The sequence below is a fragment of the Anopheles darlingi genome, chromosome X (assembly GCF_943734745.1).
Source record: "Anopheles darlingi chromosome X, idAnoDarlMG_H_01, whole genome shotgun sequence".
NCBI classification, from domain to species: domain Eukaryota; kingdom Metazoa; phylum Arthropoda; class Insecta; order Diptera; family Culicidae; genus Anopheles; species Anopheles darlingi.
The window spans coordinates 6876905-6890908 of NC_064873.1; the positions used below are offsets into that span (position 1 = coordinate 6876905).

Consider the following 14004-nt stretch of genomic DNA (forward strand, 5'->3'; position numbering starts at 1 on the left):
TCTAGTTTTTTTTCGTTTGTTTGTTTGTTTTCCACGCACCCTGGCGTTGATCGTGCACTGTAAAACCCGGAAAATCCCCATTCCCGGAAAGAGCGTAGGAGAGTGCGAGAGGAGAGAGAAAGAGAGAAAGAGAGACAGAGAGTTAAGTAAGGGGCAGGACGGATGGAAGGGGTTACTAGATTTGGGTGGCCAGTGGGTCGACACACACACACACACATCCATACAGACAGATAGACGAACACTCAGGGCAGTGCAAGGCTTGACGCTTCGCTTCGCTGCATTGGACATCCTGGACAGGACAGGACGGCGGCGGCGGCAGCGGCCTGGAATGCTACAGAAAGAGAGAGAGAAAGAGAGAGCGACGAGAGAGTGTGCGTGTGTGTGTGAGACAGAAAGAGTGAGAGCGGTAGAGCGAGAGAGGGTGGTTCGGTCCGGTTTGGGATTTGCCAAACTTCGTTCGCTCTTCGTTCGTTTTGTGCTCGCATGAAGCTTGACCCCTTGCGACGACGACGACGACCAGCTATCGGTAACGCCGGGTGATGCCGGGCATCGGCACCGCTTACACCCCCAACACCACCACCCTCACCATTAGGCCTGACGGTTTCTCCCGGGACGGGCCGGGCCAGTAGGCGTTATGCATTCCGATGCACCAATGCGCGGCGCCGGGGAAAAGTAATCCTACACCCCACCTCCCCCTCCTCCCCTTCCCTCACTGACCGCTTGCTGATGCTTTCTCGCTCGATGCGCTAGTGCGCCAGGGCGTACCCGGCACGTACACGCACACCGCGTATGCCCACACATCCTGATCTGATCCCTGACGCATCCTGACGCAGTTCCCTCCCCAGTTGCTCGCTCTCTCTCTCTCTCTCTCTCTCTCTCTCTCTCTCTCTCTCTCTCTCTCTCTCCGGCACACTTGTTTCTCTTTCACTCTCGCTGTATCCATCTCTCTCTCGCTTCGACTCCCTTTTCGGTCATCCCCCAAGCAGGGGATGCATCCCCGTAGGGGTGCATGCGGAGGCTGCACGGAGCAGGGAACAGGGATTCGGGGCAATTTCGGGGGACGCATCGACCACCTAACCCCCAGAAGTTCGAAGTGCGTGGTGCAGGTGAACCGGTCACTGCGCACTACCCACGCACATCGTCGCCGTCGTCGTCGTGTGGTGTGAGAAGAAAACGCATCGCACACCATCGCCACCACCACCGCGACTGCAGCCAGCAAGTCCTGCAAGTCCTGCACCACTGCAAATAGCCCCTGAATAGGGGCGTGTGCGTATGGCCACTGTCCTGCCATACCATACATATGGCAGCCTATGTATACATATGTAGGCCTGCTGCTGCTGCTGCTGCTGCGTCGTCGTCGTTGTTGTTGTTGTTGCTGGTATTGCAGCATCCCGATACAGGGAACAACAATACATATAAAAGACGTTGGGGAAGAAAAAAACCTCCAAAATAAAACAACCCTCTTCTGGTCAACGGTGTACCGCAACGTACCGGGAAGAAGATTTTGTGTATTGGAAAAGGGGAAGGGGAGGGGGAAGGGGAGGGGGAGGAGGGTTTATAACTTTCGGAACGAACTTTCCGGAACCGGTCCCCGTCCCCGTCCAGAGTCTTGCGATTGCGAGTAATGGCAGGATCGAAGAAGATCGAGAAGTAGTTCCAGATTCCAGACGAACCAGATCCTTCCAACTGGAGGCACTAGTTCAACGGTACCGGTTGATCGCGCTGCGCCATGTCTGGTGAGTCTCCGGGAGCGTCTCTCGTTTGGAGCTCCGGAAGACTCGGGGAATTGACTTGGACCTGGATATTGCATCGGCTGCTGTGGCAGCGGCAAAAGATCCGGAACACCGGAACATCTGGCATCTGGCAGCGGGCATGCTGCAAGTAAGCTTAATCGCTTGGGCGTAAAATCCCTGGCACCCGGCTAACAAACCCCCTGTTCAGGGCCAGGTCGTCATGATTGACAGATTAATGCTGCTGGTGGAAGGCCGGGGCCGCGACGCGCGGGATCACCATTTTATTGGTTGTATCGCGCATCATCATCATCGTCGTCACGCACTCCGTCGTCACCTTGCCGGGCAGCCAGCCAACCAGTCCCATCATAACCGGAGCGAGGTGGCGAGGGCCGACCAGATCGCACCTTCACACGCCTATTATGACACATAACTCAAAGACTCAAAGACACCAAGGCGACACCCAAGGTGGCAGCAGCAGCAGCTGCAGCTGCAGCAACTACCGTGTATTGATTGATAATCCGCGCTGTTGTTTTGACGTCCTGACCTGAGCTGAGCTGAGCTGAGCTGAGCGGAGTCGTAAACTGGCTCTCTGGCGATCGCAAGCAATAAAATGCGCACAACGACATCGCGCCGCTCGTTCGCTCGTAAAATTGCGCGCGCGCGCGCGCGCGCGTCCGTGTGTATGTGCGCACCTTGTGGACCTTCGCTAATTAGCCTCTAGAATCCCCCCCACCCCCACTCGAGGGCTGGACGTGATCGGATCAGAGGAACACTGGGCACACTGGGCTCAGCGCTGTTTCGCACACTTTATGGTCGCCAATTGGGAATGGCCTGCCTGGAGGACAGTTGCATCGTAAAACCGAGCGAGCACCGTCCGCCCGCCCGTCTGCGGGTCCCCTGGGCCAAGAGTCTGCTATGGCTCGAACCATAGCGACCATAAAGCCTCGCGAAGTCAATATGTTGATCTGCGCGCGCGCTCTGGTAAAGGAAATGCAAGTCTTGTTTTGTGGCGCGGGTTTAGTGACGCGGATTGGATTGAACGAAAATCGTGACGTCATCGGTGCCAAGATGCCGCCATTTCGCTGCTTTGGATATCCACCGTGACATCTCTCAGGACAGCATCACAAGTCACGATCATCGTTACGCGCCAGGAGGAGATTCTAATGTAGGTGTGCACAACAACAACAACAACAACAACAATAGCGGACAGGACCGGTGACAGTCTCTTCGGTTCGGCCATCTTGGACCTGGACATTGAATTGACGCCTCAGGACGAGCAACAAAAAAAAACAAACGAGAAGACCAAAAATGTGTGCATTAACAGTGTGTGCGTGCGGCATAGAGAGAAGCAGAGAGAAAGAGAGAGAGAGAGAGAAAAAAAGAGAGAGAGACAGAGAGAAATAGGGAAACGAAGAGAAAAAGGAGAACATTTCCGCGTCGAGCTGGCTAACGAGCTGTGACAGGCGAAGGATAGCACCCCCGCACCCCCTTCTCCCCTCCCACCCCTCCGAAAGTCCAAGCGATCCTGCCGAGCCAAGGTTCATTTGTCAGCGTCAAAAAGTGACGCAACGAGCGCAACGACACCAGGACTCCCACACCCTCTCCCGGTATTATTGTTTCTCGCCTGCAGCAGCCAACCAGTGCTCCCGCTAGAAGCGGGTTCAGGGTCCCGAATCCCGAAAAAAGTCCTTCGCCTGGACATCAACATGACGGTAAGAGAGAGGGAGGAAGTGAGCGAGCGAGAGAGAGATGGAGAGAGAGAGAGAGAGAGAGAGAGAGAGAGAGAGAGGAAAGGCGCGGGGTCTAGTGCAAGTGACAAATGGATGCTGGCGCTGGGGGTTGGTTGCAGTTGGTTGCAACAAGGGATTTTGGCAACGAGGGATGAGGGTGGGGAGGATGCATCCAAAGCCATCCATCTTGCCACGCGCAATTCCTTCCGCCGTCCCCGGTCCTGGTCCTGGTCCTGGTCCTGGGGTTTTTTTGCTGCCCGCCATCCCACCATCGCAGCCGTCGCGCGACGCCGGGGCCTAAAAATCCATCAATCCATTTCGATGAAGGACGGGAGCGCATTCAGCGCACCCTGCCCTGTCCGAGAACAGGGTCCTTTCTGCTGTTCCTGCTCGGAGTACCCCGCTTTGCAAAGATCCCGAAACAATATCATCATCATCAGCATCATCGGCAGTAGCAGCAGCAGCATCATTGTCGCTTGGAGGAGCCGTTGCCAGCGGGGGGGTTGTGGTGGTGGTGGTGTGGTCCGATGAGGATACTGGAGGGCAGCGCAGCGCAGTAACAGCAGCAAGTAGCAAAGCGAGTGCACTTTGCTCGCCGTAAGAGCGGAGAGCGTGGCCGAAGGGCTGTCATTTATCAAGCTGAGGCGTTTGGTTGTTGCTGTTGCTGTTTTTTTCGGGTCCTGGGTTTTGTGCCCCGCTTTTTCCTGCCCGTCCTGCTGCGCCATTTTGTGTGCCCTTTTTCATTGCTGCTGCTGCTGCTGCTGCTCCGGTTATTGTTGTTTGTGTTGTGGTGCGCCGCTCTGATAACGCCATCGTCAAAGCAAAATGGAAGTCAACAATCGGACTGGCCTGGGGAAGGGGTGGGAGGGGGGTGGTAGGAGCGCAGGATACGTGTATATAGATAAATAGACGGAACAGCCCGGTTGATTGATGTCCTCCGTGGTGCACTCTCGAGAGCACATAGTCATCGTCGTCGTCGTCGTCGTCGGTGCGAGGCAGACCTCGAGAGGATCGCATAATGCACCTCTTTTCGTTGCATTACAACAAACACACACACACCCAGGACCTCGCGCAACGCACTTGATCGATCTGCACTCCCCCCTCTGGTCGCTAGTATCTGCTAGTAACATCGCGACGCGACACACCGCGGGATCATCCCCCGTTTCCGTTTTCCACGTTTTGCATCCTTTCTAAGCCTCGTTCGCTCGTGGGCGCAGGTGAATCTAAAAGCGTCCATTAAGAAATCGTCATCCAAATACTTGGAAACGAAAACAAAAAAATGATCAGGGCCATTCAAATATGTGTGCGAGTGTTGGGTGCTACCACCCCCTCCCCTCCGGGGGCCTTACTCAACACAACAATAACACCACACAACGAAGGAGAAGGAGGCGCCCGACGCACGCTACCGTCGTCGTCTTCGGCGGCTTCGTATGAACCCCGAGCGCGCGCGCGCTCGCAACCGAGAAGTGTGAGCGAAGCGCCCAATTTTCGCCCCACAAGCTCTCAGTTCGCCCGCGTTGATGTTCGGGTGTTTTTTGTTGTGTTTTTTTTTTCGGGGTGGGCGAAATGATGGAGAGTGGGGAGACCGAGCGAAAACCGAAGCGCCCAGCCGAGTCGTCGCCGTGAGTGTCGTCGTCGACCGAGGCCGACGATATCGTTGTCGGGGAAATGGGTGGCACTCACCTGTGCTAGAGCGAGCGCGCACTAGATGGTGCGCACTGTTTCCCTGTTGCTGCGCGTTCGTGCACGCACGGCTCGGCCAGCCTGCCTGCTTGCCTGCATATGCATTATGCAGCAGACGAGCTGTCGAGATGCGTGCGATACGATGCGATTTTGACAATTCCATCACACCTCTCGCTTCTTTGTATGCTCTCTCTCTCTCTCTGTTTTACACATATATTCTATCTCACATATACTGTATCTCTTTCGCTATGCGTGTGGTTTTGTGCAAATGCTCCTTCATTCCGCCTATACTTTACGGCCTTGCCTTGCGCTGATATTCCGAGCCAGGGAGACACTCAATGACGAGTGGACGGTGAGTGGTACACACGGACACCTAGGCCTGTACGCATATATAGGCTAGCAAGGAAGAGGAAGCGAGCAAGCAGCGGCACACGCTGGACACGTATCGAGGGACACGGAGTGAGATAGAGAGAGAGCGAGAGTGAGAGAGAGCGAGAAGGTCTGCGGCGTAGAGTTCGCGCTTGTCGCCCCTTCCTGCTCGCTCACACGCATCACCACCGCAAAAAAAGGTAAAGGTGCATGCAAGGAAGGTGAGATGCAGCAGGTGAGCGCGATAGAGATGGATTGCGAGCGATTAGATGAGCGCCCCTGGCCGGACGAGCGAACGAGCGTGAGCGAGTGAGAGGGCAGTAAGGGTGCGCTGATTGCGCAATGTTAGGTGCAAGGGGTAGTGGAGGGTGAGCGGGCTGTCGTGCGAATGCGTTCTGAGTGAGTGCCGGCCGTCGCCGACGTCGACGCCGCCGCGAGTGCACACTCGAAGCTCGACCGCGTGAGTGTGTGCGTGTGTGTGTGTGTGTGCGCCGGTGCGAAACGGTGCGATAGCGAGTGACGCAGACGATGTGCACGAGCGTGCACGAGAAAGACACAGAGCGAGAGAGAGCGAGAGAGTGATAGAAGGGGTTTAGCCGGTGCCAGCCGGGTAGGTTTGAGGGGCGGGGAGGGGTGGGAGGGGTGGGAGGGGTGGGCCTGTGTTGCGTTTGGCCGACGACCGAGCTGGCGACCGAGCGAGCGCCCCATCAATTAAGCCCGAGTCCACGCATTCGGATTCGGAGTTGTGCGAACGCATATTCGCAGCAGCAGCGGCAGCGAGCGGCAGCAACACCACGGCAACTCGGCGTCGCAGCACACTGTGTCGCACTCTCGCAGCGGAACCAGACACACAACCCAGCAGCAGCAGCAGCAGCAGCAGCAGTAGGACCAGAACGGTGGTGTGCATCAGTAGTAGAGCGCCAGTGCAACGGCAAAGCAGCAGCGGCAGCAGCAGCAGCATCCGTAGCGGCAACAAAACCAGAAGTAAATCTTAAAAGCGTCATTCCGTACATACAGAGTGGTGCACCGTTTCGTGGCAAGGCGCGTGGTTACGGTGTTTTTTTTTGTCTTTGGGGAAGATCCACACCGACCTTTTTTTTCCCTTTCGGTTCTCTTTCCGTTTCCGTTACGCTGCCGTCCCGTTTCTGGTGGTCGATTGGTCGCGCGTATATCGCGGAGTTGCGAGCGTCGCATCCCTTTAAACTCTCCCTTTCGACTACCCTCCATCCTCCGTCCCCCCCTTCCTTGTTCATCCGGTGGCACCAAGTTGATCATCAGCCGTCGTCGTCGTCGTCGTCAGTCACAAGAGAAACGCCACCAGCAACAGCGGCGCATCGCTAACACCAGGCCGGACACTTCCGGAACACTCTGCGTACCCGGTGGGTGGGCACAACCCGGGCACAAGTCTCCTGCATCGACGACACCGGGAGCGAAGTGTTTTTTCCGCGTGTATTCCGCTCCACTAAAATTGTCAGTCTGTCCTTCGTTTAGGTGCCTAATTTGTGATGCGTGTGTGTGTGTGTGCTATGTGTTTACACGTGCTTTTCGGATTGAATAAAGGAACAGGGTGATCCTTAGCGCGATCTTGTGACCGACGATCGGGATGTACCATTTGCGAGGGACTGTTCGATTAAATTGTGCGTTCGTGTGTGTGTGTATGCGTGCAGTGCAGTTGTCAGAACGTGTGTCATCATGTCAACCAAGCACTTTACAGGAAGGAGATCAACAGAGCGAGCGAAAGCCCACCGAGCGATCAACCCTGCAGTTGCTTCCTGGAAGGCTCTGAGTGCGTGCGTGTGTGCGTGTGTGTGTGCGTGTGTGTGTGTGTTGCGTGCGTTTTCGAGTCTACGATCAATCTCACCACCCAGCAGAGCGCAATCAACACGACAAGCACAAGCGTCTCCGTTCCGTTCCGTTCCGGACTGCTACCGGAGCTGGCTCACGATCTCACGAACGCGGACTTCTTCTATTGGTGGTGGCAGCAGTACTGCTGGTGCTTGATCGAACTCCCGCGTGGTCACTACTACGCCGAACCAGCTAGTAGTGTGTGGTTCCAGTGACAGAGAGTACAGCCCTGCATTCTTTTTCCCCCTGTCTAGGCTGTTGCTGCTGGCTTGACATTCGGCTTTCGATCTTTCGCAGCACAAACAGCCTGTGCACCGGTTCTGTGTGGCCATATGAAGTACACAAAACCTAACACGCTCGTGGCAGAACGAACAAAGAGTTCAACTTTTCGTTCAACAACAGGAAGCGCAACACAGCCGTCGGGGCTGCTGTGACGATCTAGGGGGGGCCTTTGCGTACCTAGATGCGAATTCCAGGAATTCTCTCTCTCTCTCTGAACCACCGCCGGCCACAGCGGCCACAGACTTCGCAGACAGACTGCTTGGCGTCGATATCGAACGACGCTTCGCCGAAAGCGACGAGTGAAAGGGGAACCAAAGGGTGGAATGATTTTCGGTTACACCCTTCCTATCCTTCCATTTGTGGTGCCTGCAGTGGTGCTGCACACCAATATCCTGGAGTGTGTTCGGATTACTGCTAATCGAGGGCCCTCCAGGGTGATTGCCCTTATTAATTACGCGTATGCGTTTTGTGCCTGCGTGCGCGCGCGCGTTCGTTGTGTGCGATGCGCTGCTCTTCATCTATACTATCTACTGCTCCTCTTGCGTCTCCTTTACCCCTACTTCCCGCTCACAATAGTTTTGGATCTAGATTCGTGGCCATCGTGCTGTAGCCCCGCTTTTGTTTGGTCGTTTTCGATGGAATCGTCGCGTCCCGTTTCAAACTGACCATTCCATTGTTCGGTGCTTGTATGTGTGTGTATGTGTGTGCTAGTTGCGATAGTAGCGATATCCATGATCATTGATTGGGTGATCCGGAATCGTGGTGCATACGTCTCGATGTTGACAACAAACATCTCTTTAGTTGATTTGTTCATTCGTTTATCACAGAGCTTTTACTGCTGCTGCTGATGCTGCTGCTGCTTCTACTGCTACTGTTGTCAAAGCGGTTGTTCGTTCGCAACCCCTATGAGTTTTCTTATGAGTCCTGTTCCACTGCTCTAACGCTCTTTTTATTGCTTCCCTTTCTCTACAGATCAGAACAGATTGACTGTCGTACACGCAGTGAACGAGGCGCACGATAATAGCGGGCCCATACCAGAAAGAGAGAGCGAGAGAGAGAGAGAGAGAGAGAGAAAGAGAGAAAGCGACAGAGATATAGAACCAAACCGATGACGACGATGATGAGGATAATGATGATGATGATGATAAGGATGATGATGATGATGACGATGATGATGATGATGATGAGCAATTAATGCAAGCGAAGAGTGAGAACCTTCAAACCGGCACACCCCACAGACAGAGAACCGACAACAGCAGCAGCAGCAGCCACCCATAAGCATAAATAGTAACAACAACAACAACTAAAACCAACGATCCGACAACGATCGTCATCGATTGTACCCTGTGTGTCCCCCCGACGATTCCCTGTTTCCCGCCAGAACGAAAAGGCGAAGAAAATCTAACCAACCGCCACCCCCGCACCCACCACCCCGTACAGCAGAACGATCCTTCTGACATATCGCATCATGATCAGCCGCACCAGCAGCATTAGCAGCGGCAGCAGCAGCAGCAGCAGCGGCAGCAACAGTAGCAACAGCAGCAACAACAACAGGAGCAGCGAGGTGGCACGCTGCTGCAATCCGGGCAGCTCGGTGGCCGCCCCTACCGACCGATAAAGAGCAAGAGCGGCCAACGCACGCACCAGCGAGTGGTTGTATATGCACATCGTGTAAGTGCGCGAGAGTGTGTTCGTGTGTGTGTGTGTGTGCTGTGTGTGTGTGCGTGCCCTGTGTATGTGTGTATGTGTGTGAGAGGATGTGTGTGTGTAGTCTACAGTGAATGTGATCAATTCAAACCCCAAGGGATTATCGAAATCAAGAGACCGAACGACCGACCGAAAAGAAGGACGATCCACCTGCAGCAGGAGAAGCGACACCATCTCATTTCTCCCTCCCCCTCCCCCACATCCTCTCAGAGCATGAACGGTGGTGGGTAGGGTGCGTGGTAATTCCTGTGCGTGTGTGTGTGTGAAAGTGTAACGCCAATGCGTAAAGACACCCTTGGCGAACGCTGCGCTGCAACGGTTTAGATGCGTAGCCCCGCGTCTCCGATCACCTGTTGCCTGGTTCCCCGGTCCCACTCCTCTCAGTGTGCCGGAAGTTCGCCACCGCACGTGTGTGCGTGCGTGCGTACGTGAGTGTATGAGTTCGCGGTAACCACCGATCGCTTCAGTTCCGATGAGGAGGCGCCAGCACCGCGCAGGAGCAGCGCCTCGACGGTGTAAGACGACGAGATCATCATCCTTATCATCAGGAGTAGCAGCAGCAGCAGCAGCAGCAGCAGCAGCAACCAGCGCTCAGAGCAGTAGCTGTAGTAGCAGCAGCAGAAGAATTAACCACAACCACAACAGCAGCAGCAACAGCAGCAGCTGCTGCAGAAGCGGCGGGAGCAGAGGATCGACGGCGACGTCGACGACACTTCTTCTTGCCGAGGGAAGTGTCCTGCGTGTGACATTGACGAGCCCGCGACCAGGTGCCTTTTCGACACAACAACAACAGCAACAACAGCAACAACAACAACCCCAGCAGCAACACACCACACTTGACTGACAGTGTAACAGTAACATCAAACCCCACCACCACCATTATCACTACTCCCGTTATTACCAAACGACAAACGCCGCTACCGCATGACTTGAGAGTGATCACGACGATCAAGACAGTAGGAGTGCTAAGTAGCAGCAGCAGCAACACCACCAGTAGCAGTGGGTGGTGATCATCATCATCTTTTTCGCGGAAAGGGGAGAGGATTTCAGCAAACGGGCGACGACGGACACACAGTGCCGCTGATCTTCCCCCTCGAATCCCAATCGTGTGACCGTGTCCTTGTGTGTGTGTGTGTATGAGTGCGTGTCACCGGGCAGGGCAGGCACTTCGGGGCGTGCGTTCTTCTTCAATCAATCCAACAACCCACCAACCCACCCATCGCTCTGCTCCTGTTCGCCGCTAAGGAAGAGATCTCGCTAAGAGAGAAGGGAAAAAGGCACGACATCCGTGCCGTGTGTGCTGTGCCGTGCTGTGCTGTGCTGTGCTGTGCTGTGTGTGTGTGCGTGCGTGCGTGATCTCTAGTGTGCCGGTTGGGCCGGTTGTTTTAAGCGGAAGAGGTAGAGCCCCCTGCGTCCGGTTTTCTTTTGTGATAACGCGCCGTGTGCGCGCATGTGAGCGTGCATGAGCGTGCTTCCTGTCCTCTGTCGTCGGTCTCTCGAGTAAGGGATCAAACGCGCGTTGATCGATCCCGTGTTGAACCGTTGGTGCGAGAGTGAGAGAGCGAAAGAGAGGGTGACGGGACCATCTGGAGAGCCACAATCAACCTTCCACCACCAGCAGCAGCAGCAGCAGCAACAGCAGCAACAGCAGTAGCAGGATCAGTTGCATCTCTCGTCAACCTACCTACACACTCCTCGCAAACGCAACTCCCGCGTGATATCCTCGTAGATATCCCTTTGGAGGAAGAACATTGTGGAATCATCCCACAGCTCAGCAGCGCGACCGAGGTTCTGGCTGCGTGCTGTTTTGAAAAGGATTATCCGCGCTGCGCATCGCGTGTGTGTGTGCGTGTGTGTGCGTTATTCTTGCGTGTGACGTCACCGCGGACTTCGATAGAGGCAGGACTCTCAGCTCAGGATCGTTGCGTTGGTTAACCTTAACCCTCTCGCTCTTTGTTTTTGTTGTTGTTGTTGTGGATTGGAAGCAGCCAACCAGCCAGCCAGCCAACAGTGTCCGGACAGAGACAGTCATCTCCTCAAGCACTGTTGTACGATCACGACGATACGCCCGCGGCCCGAAAACCGCCGCCATCGCGTGTGTTTGTGTGTGTATATATATATATGTGAAATACACCTACCTCTCTCGCTCTCTCGCTCTCTCTCTCTCTCACTCACTTCGTCTGTGACACGCGCACACCGTGTCCCTGTCCTGTCAAGCCAGGTCCAGCAGGTCCACCAACCACCAACCTTCCTCCCAACCTTTCCCCACCGGTCAACCCTCTTCCCCCCTCCATTTGCTGCGGGGAAAGGTGCTAGGACATCCAGTCAACCACGAGCTTGTGTGCGCCCTCGGTATTTGTGTGTGTGTGTGTGTGTAGTCTGTTGTGCGTGTGCTCTGTCAATCACGCATACGCACACCTTCCGCAGCAACAGCGCAGCAACACACCACCAACAGCAAAAGCGACAGCGGGCGGGCGGACGGGCGGGCGGTTCACCGAATTCTGAGAGTGTGCCTTCAGCGCATACTACCCCGCAACCCGCGCACCCTCACAATCAACCATCTATCCCCCAACCCCCACACCCCCCAACCCCCGGTTTCATCCCCGCTGATCGGTCGCGCCATATATGGAGTGCTGGGCAGGAGACGCCCGACTGGCGAGTTACTACTATTAAGGTAAGTACCACGACTACTACTACCTACCTACCATTACTATTACTACAGCAGCATACCATTGTAGCTCAGCTTACTGAGTGGACTAGTTTTCCTTTTGTGGGGGGTTGCCAAACGAAAAATTCAAAATGGTGGCCGCGCGAGAACCACCAACTGCCAGGATCTGTTTTGTCGCGCCCCGTGTTTACGGTTGAAGGTTTTGAAATCGATTTAATGCCCCCCGAAACATGTGCAGAAGAGAGAGAGAGAGAGAAAGAGAGAGAGAGAGAGAGAGAGAGAGAGAGAGAGAGAGAGAGAGAGCAAGAGCGAAGAAAGAACGAGTGAGTGAACAAGTAAAAGGTCGCATAGTAGAGCAGCACTAGAATGGCACTTCCGGTTTTTCTTCGGCACCTCTCTTTCTCTCTCTCTCTCTCTCACTCTCTGTTGTTTTGTTTTTCTATTTTTTTTGCAATAGAGCGACTGATCGAGCGACACGCTGTCTGCTGGCTGCTGGCACTCGGAAGCTCCTTCTTCTAGCAAGCACTTCCTCCGCCATGCCATGTATGTGTGTCTGTGTGTCGTCATAGTATCGCAAGGATACGGAGGGGGGGGAGCCTTTGTTTTTGGTTTCTCGTTCCACTCGAGCGCTATGCGTGTCCCGGTGCTCGCCCTGTCCTGTGGAGCTGTGATGGTGGGATGGTTGCAGCGGAAGAGTAAGAGTGGACGGGGGTGGGGGTGCGGGTCTGTGATAGTGGGAAAAGTCGAGGGAGGCGTGGCTAAAAGCGCTCACCCTCGCTCTCCAGCCACTGGCCATCACTATCAACCACGATCCTTCCGACACCCTTCTCCCCCCCCCACCCCGTCTTCTCCCTTGATTACTCTTTCTGGCATGTGTGTTAGAGCCGAGCCGAGCAGCCGAGCAGGGGGTGGCCGCCATTTTCCTCGCCAACACAACGACACGAGGGGGCTGACGGTGGCGGCGGCCACCCTTTCCATCTCTTTCTCTCCTCTCTTTCTCCCTCTCTCTCTCTCTCTCTCGCTCTCTTTCGCTCTCTGTCTATTTTCCGCCGTCTCGCTCGCACACACTGTTGACGGCGACATCGTGATGCGCATCGCGGGTTTCGAGCGAATTGCATCGGGAACGACTCCTCGGGCAACGCATGACCCTTCGTTGGGCTGCAGCTTCGTGCAGCAATAGACCCCCTCTCTCTCTCTCATTCACTCTTTTTCCTCTCTTTCTCTCTCTCTCTCATTCGCTCTTTCTTTGTCTATTTTGGCGCGCCTACCAGAGGCCCTATTATTCCTATCGTCTTCCTCGTCCGGCGGCTCGCTCCTTCTGTTTGCAACCCCCTGCGTGAAGATGCACCCCATCCCCCATTCCTCTAACAATGCTGTCATGCGTCCGTCGCTTGCTCTCTCGCTCTAGTCACTAGGCCGAGGGAGGGAGGGGGTGGATGTTAGAGCAGGTTCATAGCATGGCTTGTCCCGAATCCAATGGAGCCGCCTCGGGGTGGTCTTGGACCTCGGTGTGACAAGGCATTCATCCCTCTCACAGCCCTTACCATTTTATCATTTCGATTGCGCCGATGGTCGAAACATATGTTCTCCCAGAGATAGAAAAGAAGAGAGAGAGAGAGAGAGAGAGAGAGAGAAATAGATATAGAGAAAAAAGAGGGACTATAATAATAGTAGCAACATAATTAAACCCGCGAATGCTACGCAGTAATAACATCACTAGCAGTAGTAGCGCATTCGTGTGAAGTCTTTTGGGAGGGGGCAGGGTGGGAGAAGACCAGATTGCAAGATTGCAATGGTGTGCAAGAAGATTCGTCCTAATGAACGGTTGTTGCGTAATCTCCAATTCCGCTGGTTGTTCGTACGCGTGCGTGTGTGTGTGTGGGTGTGTCTGCTACAGCATCAGACCACATTGAGGTCATCTTACCTCGCCAGCGACGCGCTAAACGCAACCGAGTAGCACCAGCAGCAATGTCCGGCAGGTGAGATA

The 14004-nt window shown here is 54.9% G+C and overlaps 1 protein-coding gene across 5 annotated transcripts in view; it reads left to right on the plus strand.

The window, feature by feature from the left end:
* Window positions 1–5993: 5993 nt before the first annotated feature.
* LOC125956109 (serine-rich adhesin for platelets-like) overlaps window positions 5994–14004 on the plus strand; it is a 126841-nt gene continuing 118830 nt past the window's right edge. For 3 of the 5 annotated variants that reach the window (XM_049687679.1, XM_049687688.1, XM_049687671.1), the window contains exons 1-2: window positions 6263–6499; window positions 8615–12023. The gene's annotated coding sequence lies outside the window, so the exon portion shown is untranslated. Of the gene's footprint in view, window positions 6126–6262; window positions 6500–8614; window positions 12024–14004 lie in introns of those variants that run through there. The other 2 variants (XM_049687705.1, XM_049687730.1) reach the window with 2 other exon arrangements.